The sequence below is a fragment of the Rhipicephalus microplus genome, chromosome 1 (assembly GCF_043290135.1).
Source record: "Rhipicephalus microplus isolate Deutch F79 chromosome 1, USDA_Rmic, whole genome shotgun sequence".
Classification (NCBI taxonomy): Eukaryota; Metazoa; Arthropoda; class Arachnida; order Ixodida; family Ixodidae; genus Rhipicephalus; species Rhipicephalus microplus.
Window position 1 is genome coordinate 159,186,656 of NC_134700.1, and position 8,507 is coordinate 159,195,162.

Here is an 8,507-nt window from a genome sequence, read left to right on the forward strand (position 1 = left end):
TTTTTGCACTTATCAAAGCCAACCTGTATGTCTGTTAACATGCAAAAACACCAGAAATAAATGTTCTTTATTTCATTTACAGCATGCAAGTACCGCTGATTGGCCGAAGGAGTGTACGGAAAAAGTGAACAAACCTCCAAGGCACAAAGAAGAGGGTTGATGAGGCTTCTCTCCTTTGCATGGAAAGGCTATGTAGTATGCACCATACATTGGGTTGCATGTTTTGGATACATGACGGGCAAAAACTAGGCAGCTCTACGTTGACTATTTCTAGTTTTACGATACTAAATGTACATGTTAAAGACTTTAGTTCAAAAATACTAGCTGATAAATGCTAAGTTGCGACGATCACCTTCCGGTAATATTTTCTTGTGCATTCGTGTTCCTTATGCAACCCCTTTTTATATCCCCATTCCCATATGGTGCCATTTAAAAAGTTTTCAGATTGAATAATTAAGCAGCTCGCCCAAGCCAGTAGTATCAATATGAAACAGATTTAGGGGAAACCACGAAGGTGGAGTAAAATTCTGCAAAGGAAAGTTTGACATCCACATTTAGGTGGATGTCAAACTTTCCTTTGCAGTATCAATATGTATACCTAAAGCGTTTCACTGAGGGGGTAGTTCCCATAGTTGCCCCCCCCCAAAAAAGGCCAGTTTGTTTGCCCAGCCTCTACATCAACCGGTCACAGCTGTTGCAGCAGTCTTGATAAAATTTCTCTGCTGTGTAGGTAACCATACTTCACATTTTCCCAGTAAACTTTTTGTGCACATTACGCTTTCTGTCACATTTGGTTTATTTACAGTCTATGGATATTACAAGCATGCTATGAATACATCTTGAAATGACCACCCGAAAAAATGTACTAACATGCTTTCACATACAACAGCTACTATATTAAAATGTCAAAAGGAAAGTATAAAAGCAAACACGTCCGTAGCAAGTACAGAAAGAATGCAACTTTACAAACAGTTTTATACACATAGATTGAAAGTAGAAGCCTAAAAACATACTTTCACACACTCTCTGAATTGATAGTATTACCAAAACAAACAATTACTGCTGCATTTATACACATGCACAGTCGTTGCCAATGTCACAATTGCATGACTATAATGAAGTCTAGTATAAAACATACCATATTAATCTTAAAAACTCTAAACATTCTAAAAATTATTCACAAAGATGTCCGAAAACTGTGTTTAGGCCAAAGTTATGAATGGTAAAATAAATTTAGTTTTGCAACAATTGCAATTTTTTTAAAAAGAATGAAAAAAAATCACCGAGTGGTCCATCTCTACCGTTTCCCCCGATCCTTTCCTAGCAGTCAAAGCTCCAGTCAATAGCAGAGTGACAACACACTATAGGCGTCTTCTTTTCGGAAGAGGCTTCAGAGACGAGCATCCTTTTGTCGGTGAGCCCCGAATGTGAAGGCCAGAACTCTGTGGCACAGATTCAGCCAGCTTACGGAAGGTGACTTGCAATAAGCCCCTAGCCTCCGCCAGTGTTTGAACGACATGGCAGCAGTAAAGGAGGGAACTGCACTTTTCCAATTCCTCGGTTATACTTTTGTGTAGCTCCGACACTGAGGGGGCTGCTGTCACAGGAAGCATAGCAACCTCAGGCTGTAAAGGCACTTCACAAAAGCTGGTCTCATTGACAAAGGGAATGTCTGACTCTGATGCTGCTGTACCAAGATCCTGTGAAGACACTTCAGAAGGGCTGGGCTGATTGACAAGGGGAATCTCGGAAATTGTTTTGGATTCTGGACAGCTTCCAAGAGTAATTTGCGGTCGATTGAGGCAACTCTGCGGAAGAGAGGAAAAGCCCCACCTGTCACTGTACTTAAAAACAACACAAAAGTGCTTGCATGGGTACTTGTGCTTCCTGAAATCAGGGCAGGTACACGATGGCTTGGTGAAGTCGACAGTGTACAGATCATCATCACTTCTTTCAGAATGAACCGTAAACACACCTTCAACGGGGAGCTCTTTCATGTCTGTGGGGGTGTAATCCTCTGCGTTAACGAGCCGTCTCAGCATATGCTTAACGAAACCATGAGGCCGGTTGTGCAGGTATGCAGGAACATTTTCACTGTACTGTCTGTACGCTGATGACTGCCTCCTTGCTGCCTCATGTAATTTCGCTTCTTTGTCGGGAAGGTAGCCATGAACGACAGTCATGATCAGGGATGTTAACGACCATTTCCCGCTGGAACTTTTCACGTACTGTGCCTTCAACACGCGGTTTCGGGCCTCAATGCCGTTATTTGTGGTCGAAACAACGTCAAACTCCAGCCTGTAAGACATGACCCACAGCTCCTTTACTGACAGCCACACTTCTTCAAAGTAACTGCGGAATCTTTCGTTTTTCCAATACTCAGAGTCAACAAGGACTTCAACCGCCCTGTCAAAGTCATGCTGATTTGAAGCACTGGCTACGTGTTTCATGAGTCTCAGGGCCTCATCTGGATCGGATATGTTGTTTTCCTTTCTGCGCAGCCACCTCTGCCATGCCTGTAGTCTATGGAAGTCACAGATGGAGATTTGACTCTCTGGAAACACTTGCTTGATGGCACTTATTTCTGCCTTGCTATAATCCACCATCTAGTATTGTGAGGACCAGTTGTCACACCACTGCTTGAAAACGTCTAAAGCCTCAGCGATACAGTGGGCCGTCTCGAACTGAATGATAAACACACCAGCTGGTGTGTATCCCGACGGTCTTTTCACGACAAGCAAGAAAAGTGGTAGGGCATAGTCACTCGTCTTGTGCGTTGCGTCCAGGCAAACTACTGAGCCTCCGTACTTTTTAAGCATGCTCCTCATGAATTTTGTTTGGAAGCAAAACAGTGACGTGTCTTCACACTCGCTGGCAACGCCCTCTTCCACGTTGTCCGAGTCGCTGCTACCCACGAAGCTGCGTGCTGCATACGGCCGATAGACAACGGAGGATTCGGGTTGCTCACCCCTGATCTTTTCAATTAGGATTCTAGCATTCTCTTGATCAACTGTGCTGAAGTGGTCTTTCTTAAGCACAGCTTGAATCTGGTTGCTGATGTCACGATGTGTTGGGAAAAAGGCCCTGCAGCTGCTATCAGGCTTCTACTTCTTCGCAAAAAGTACGTCGTGCACATAATAGTGAAGGAACTTTTTCACATCTGATACAGAAGTAATGCTTTCTCTTGCCAACATCTGAATTCGCTCAGCAACGCTCTTGTCCATGTTTTGGCTGAAAGCTTCCATGTCCTCGAAACCATGGTTTTGATGGGAACTGCAGTCGGCAATCCTAACATATACCCGCGTCTCTTTGGCCACAGTCTGCTGCTCTGCGTCAAGTGCCTCCTGCAGCTCCTCGGCCTTGTCGGCTTTCAGACGACCCTCTCTTGTCTGGCCGCATGGCTGGGGCACATCCACCTAGAAAGCAGGCACGGTTAAGTACACAGATCACATTTTTTGGTTTCAAACAGTGCGACAAGATGAGCGCGAAGTCAAGGTGAGACATAAGACAGCGCTGAAATAATAGCTGGAAGTATATTTCTACTATTGCCAGTATGTATACATGTGGGAAATAGCAAAATAAGAACGCAAAGCACAAAACACATACAGTCTTGGCTTAGATGCCGAGACTGTATGCGTTGTGCTCATTTTATCTTTCACACTCTGTTTATCTTGCTATTTCCCACGTGTATACATACTGGCAATGGTGGAAATATAGAACGCTGTCTTCTGTTTCATCTTGACTTTGCCCTCATCTTGTTGCGCTGCTTGAAACCATAATGATCTTCAACCAACTGTGTTGTGTTGGATTTCACAATCATAAATGACATGATAAAGGACCCCAGAAATTAATCTGGAATTATTTTTTACTTGTCATTGCACATTACATACCTGGAAATCTGGGTACAACTCAATCCACTTCAAATTAATTGTTGCTGCGCACCCCTTCTTCTTTGTACCTTGGAGGTTTACCCGCTTCTTCTCGTACACCTCCTTCTGCCGGTCAGTGGTTCTTGAACTCTGTAAATGAAGTTAACAATATTTATTTCTCGTGTTAACTTGTAGTAACGTAAAGTAAATCTTCTTTACACTGCCTACACACAATCTTTGAACTGGAAGACTGCTGGATATGTGCATGAGATTGAAACTTTTGGAAGTGCATCACCATGTAACATACCTGTTCTTTTTTTTTCTCCTGAGTTTTCTTGTAGTACTCCGTTCCAAATATGCACACTTTGACGGTTTCCTTGACAACTCGGAACGGCACATTGTCCAGAGAGATTCGAGATCCGCAGTGGATCATGGCGAAGATGACATTGGCTGAAAATAAACAATAAAGATGATTTAATGAAGGCATATAGTTTTATATAAAGCATGGCAGAGGGCAATATCAAATCTTGTTTTAGTTTTTGTGTAATGGCAGCAAAAAACTTTAAGATGCGCTGCCTCTGGCAAGAAATTCTGGCTTTCGTCAACCAGAATAATAAATATAATTATCATTAATATTATTAATAATAATTACCCAGACTTTTTATGCGGTTTTTAAGTTACAACTTACAAGCAGCACCAACACGTTACAGTTTGGTTGGGCCTTGGGATTTTAATATAATTGGGTAAAAAATCTCCACCCTGACCTTTCAGCTTCTCATATACAGTGTTCAACATCAGGAACGCCTTGCTCTAGACGTCTAATTCACACTTCCTGGAGTACCACGGATTGCACGCACGGCCGTGTCACAATTAGCTTGCTATCGCGTTGCTAATCATGACTAAAACCCAAAAAATACAGTTCAGTTACAACTGAATAATTTGGGGCGCTAAGCAACGGGGCCATAGAAACACGCAGACACAAACAAGGCGCCAATTACAGCTCCAATAACGTTTATATAATTTCTGAAGATCGGGTCATGTCCCGGTAATCCGAACAATACTTCACTCACACCGAAATGAATCGGTTCCAGGGGAACTGTGAACCGGTAACAAAAGCAATGATACCTAACCCTAACTTCAAAAAGGCGAAAACCAATAACCGAAACTGAGAAGAAGCCTGTCCTGCCGTGTCCCTAGCTGGTTTAAATTACTACTGCGTGTTTCAATGCTAGATCTACGCGCAGATCAATACATTAAGAAGCAATCGAGACATCCTCACATTTAGACGACTTGCTCAGGTCTCTTGATGTCCGCACAGCATACCTCTCGTTGACGGCAGCCAGGCACCTCTCAAAAAGCTTTAGCTTTTCGTCTGACTTCAGGTAGCCATGAGAGTAGCCGTCGTCATGACGTAATCCTTGGAGGTACTTTTCGATCACCTTCGGTCGGTCAGGAGGCTCGCTCATCGTTGCGTTCCGATTTTCCGGCCACTTAACAAGACAGTGCACGCTTCTCGCTCACGTGGAGTGCACGCCACCACAGCGACCGTGTCGACCGCGTACCGCGCCGTCAAACGGAGAGAGAGAGAGACAGAGAGAAAAAAAAGCAAATGGTGGCTACGTCATCGCGGCGAGGCCCCGCCCTGCACGGATTTGTTGTGAGAACAGTCGCACCCTGTTTCCACAGGTGGGCGCGGCCTGCTCTTTTCTCCGCACCACGGCGCTTTTTCGTATGGTGCGAAAAGGCTGCCGCACTGTTGGCGAAGCTTGCATGTGGCAGCAAAAAAAAAAAATGGTTTTGAGCTTTTATATAGCTTCACGCTCATTTGGGAATGTCTGGCCAAGGTGTACGAGAGGTGAAGTCAATGCTTGGGCGTATATAATCTCAAATGGGCGTTTTTTTTTGCTGTGGATTTGCGCTCTCCGTATTATAGCACTTATAATTGCGATGCCTTAGATAGAGATCCGGGTGTGATGGGAACTTGCTGTACATCATAGTTTGCAGGCTGTATGGTAAAGAACAAACCAGGGTGAAGGATATCATAGTTGAAATCAAGAAGAAGAAATGGACATGGGTCGGATACGTAGCACGCAGGCAGGATAACCGCTGGTCATTAATGGTAACTGACTGCATTCCTAGAGAAGGCAAACGCACGAAGGGGAGACAAAAAGCTTGGTGGGCCGTTGAAATTAAAACGTTCGCAGGAATAACGTGGCAACGGAAAGCACAGGACTAAGTTGATTGGTGGATCATGCGAGAGGCGTTTGACCTGGAGTGGGTGTAGTCAGGCTGATGATGATGATGATAATGACGATAGTGATGATGATAGTGTAGAGGGCTCCGGCTAAGAAAAAAATAGACAGCCCGATCAATTGGCGAAGTTAGAAGAGCGCCCCATTCTATGCTCACGGGTTACAATAGATTAATAAGGCTTTTGTCTTATTTCCTGTTTCATAGAACCAGTGCTGCGCTGTTGATGGTAAAACCGTTTCAAGAATCCTCCCATCGACCGACGGAAGCAAGATACAGGGTCAAGGGTGCAGGCAGTCGCCATGCACCTAGCCCACGTCTAAGCCAAACGTCGACGGTTCTTCGATGAACACGGGCTGGTTACAGGCATGTTTTAGTCACTTCGCCCTTCACCCATTCAGTCACTGTCACTTTTACTATGTTCAGTGCGTACGTTGGGGCAATGTACAAACGTACACAAAAATGTTTTGCTTTTTCAAGTCGTACGTGCAAGACGCGTTCAGAGTTTGATGCACCTGGCTAGCGCGTTAAGGCCTGTGTAAGTGGCTGGGTAAGAGGCTGTGGCCTCTCTTTCATACACTATCTCAGCAATCACGTGGTGATATTAGGGAATGATTGTGCAGAAGCGCGATGAAACTACAGTGATTTCATAGTATTCTCCTCTCGCAAGGAAGCGTTACCACCGGGCAAGGGGCCCGTGATGAACGAAAGTCAACCCATGTGCAGTCTTCGCATGCTATTCATAGTTAACTTTAGAGGGAGATGGCGTATTTTTTATTTTATTTGCATTTTTGTGTTTTTCGGTCACGCCCAAGATGATGATATTTCACTCACAGCCAACGACGCCGACACCGACGCCAAAATTTTCGCGAAAGAAGTGGTTTAGCGCTATCGCGTTAATATAGGATAGTGCCACGGCGAGTAGGCGCTGAGCTGCATAGCCTGCTAACGTTACACAGTGAGCCACACTGGCCCAAGTCAGATATTGAGTTGCGAACAACTTCTGCACGAGAACTACGCGAGCGTTTCTCACCAATTTTTTCTTAGGGTATTAGCTTGCCTTTTTTTCTCAGTATTTAGCAGCCAAACTCTTCCAGCCTGGTGTAAAATGTGTGACAGTGCCTGAAAACTAAGACCAGGAGCAGTTACGTGCCTCAGAATTTGGGCAAATCCCACATATCACAGCTACGGCGGGGCCTGAAATAGCCCCGGTAGGTGCGAGAACGACTACAAAGTAAGAAATAAAAAAGAGGGAAGTGGAATAAAGGCACCAAGAAAAAGAAAAAGAAAAAAAAACTCGTCCAAAAAAGATTACTACATATCCACGAAGTGAATGCCGACAATGGAGCGACGCTGGGTTCTAAGGTCCACAATGTCTACGTTGAAGTTGCCTAGTATAAATGACAGACAGACAGACAGACAGATGAACGGAATGACGGATGGACAGGCAGATGGATGTACGGACGGATAACGGTCTATTTATTTTTATTTTAGACCTATATGCTCTGCATGCATATAGGTCTAATATATATATATATATATATATATATATATATATATATATATATATATATATATATATATATATATATATATATGCCATGGGAAGGAAGTTATTACACCGAATTGTAATGTTGATGTGAAGAAAAAGTGGGTGAAAAGATAACCTGCCGTGGGCAGGATCTCAACTAGCGACCTTCGAATAACGAGTTCGATGCTCTACCACTGAGTCACCACGCCGGCTATCCTCCCAGCTACTTTATTGGGTATATATGTAAATTTAAGCGTGGGAGTGTCAGTCAGCGTCCTCAGTAGCCATGGTGGCGAGTGTGGCACACTCCCTATGAGCATGAGTGGCGTCACGTAGCACGTGAACTTCTTACGATCTGGCAGCTGACGAATGGTCGCTTGTATACAACCTAAGGCCCTTGTTATTGAGTAAGGGAAAAAAGTGAATGTCTAAGGGCTCGTTTGTGCATGTTTTGACACAATATTAATGAGATCTAACAGACAATAATGCCAAAAAAAGTATAGGGGAAGTTACTAGACCAAATCGTAATGTAAAGAACGGCAAGTTATCTTTTCACCCAGTTTTCTTCACATTTACATGATACCGACTGATACACGTCGGAGTACGATATTGTCATGTGGTCATGACATGGACGAAGGGGAGCTGATGAAGCTGTTTATTTGGCTGAAATTGTGGCCACTAAACGGAAAGTCAGCCCCGCCGCGGTGGTCTAGTGGCTAGGGTACTCGACTGCTGACCCGCAGGTCGCGGGATCGAATCCCGGCTGCGGCGGCTGCATTTCCGATGGAGGCGTAAATGTTGTAGGCCCATGTGCTCAGATTTGGGTGCACGTTAAAGAACCCCAGGTGGTCGAAATT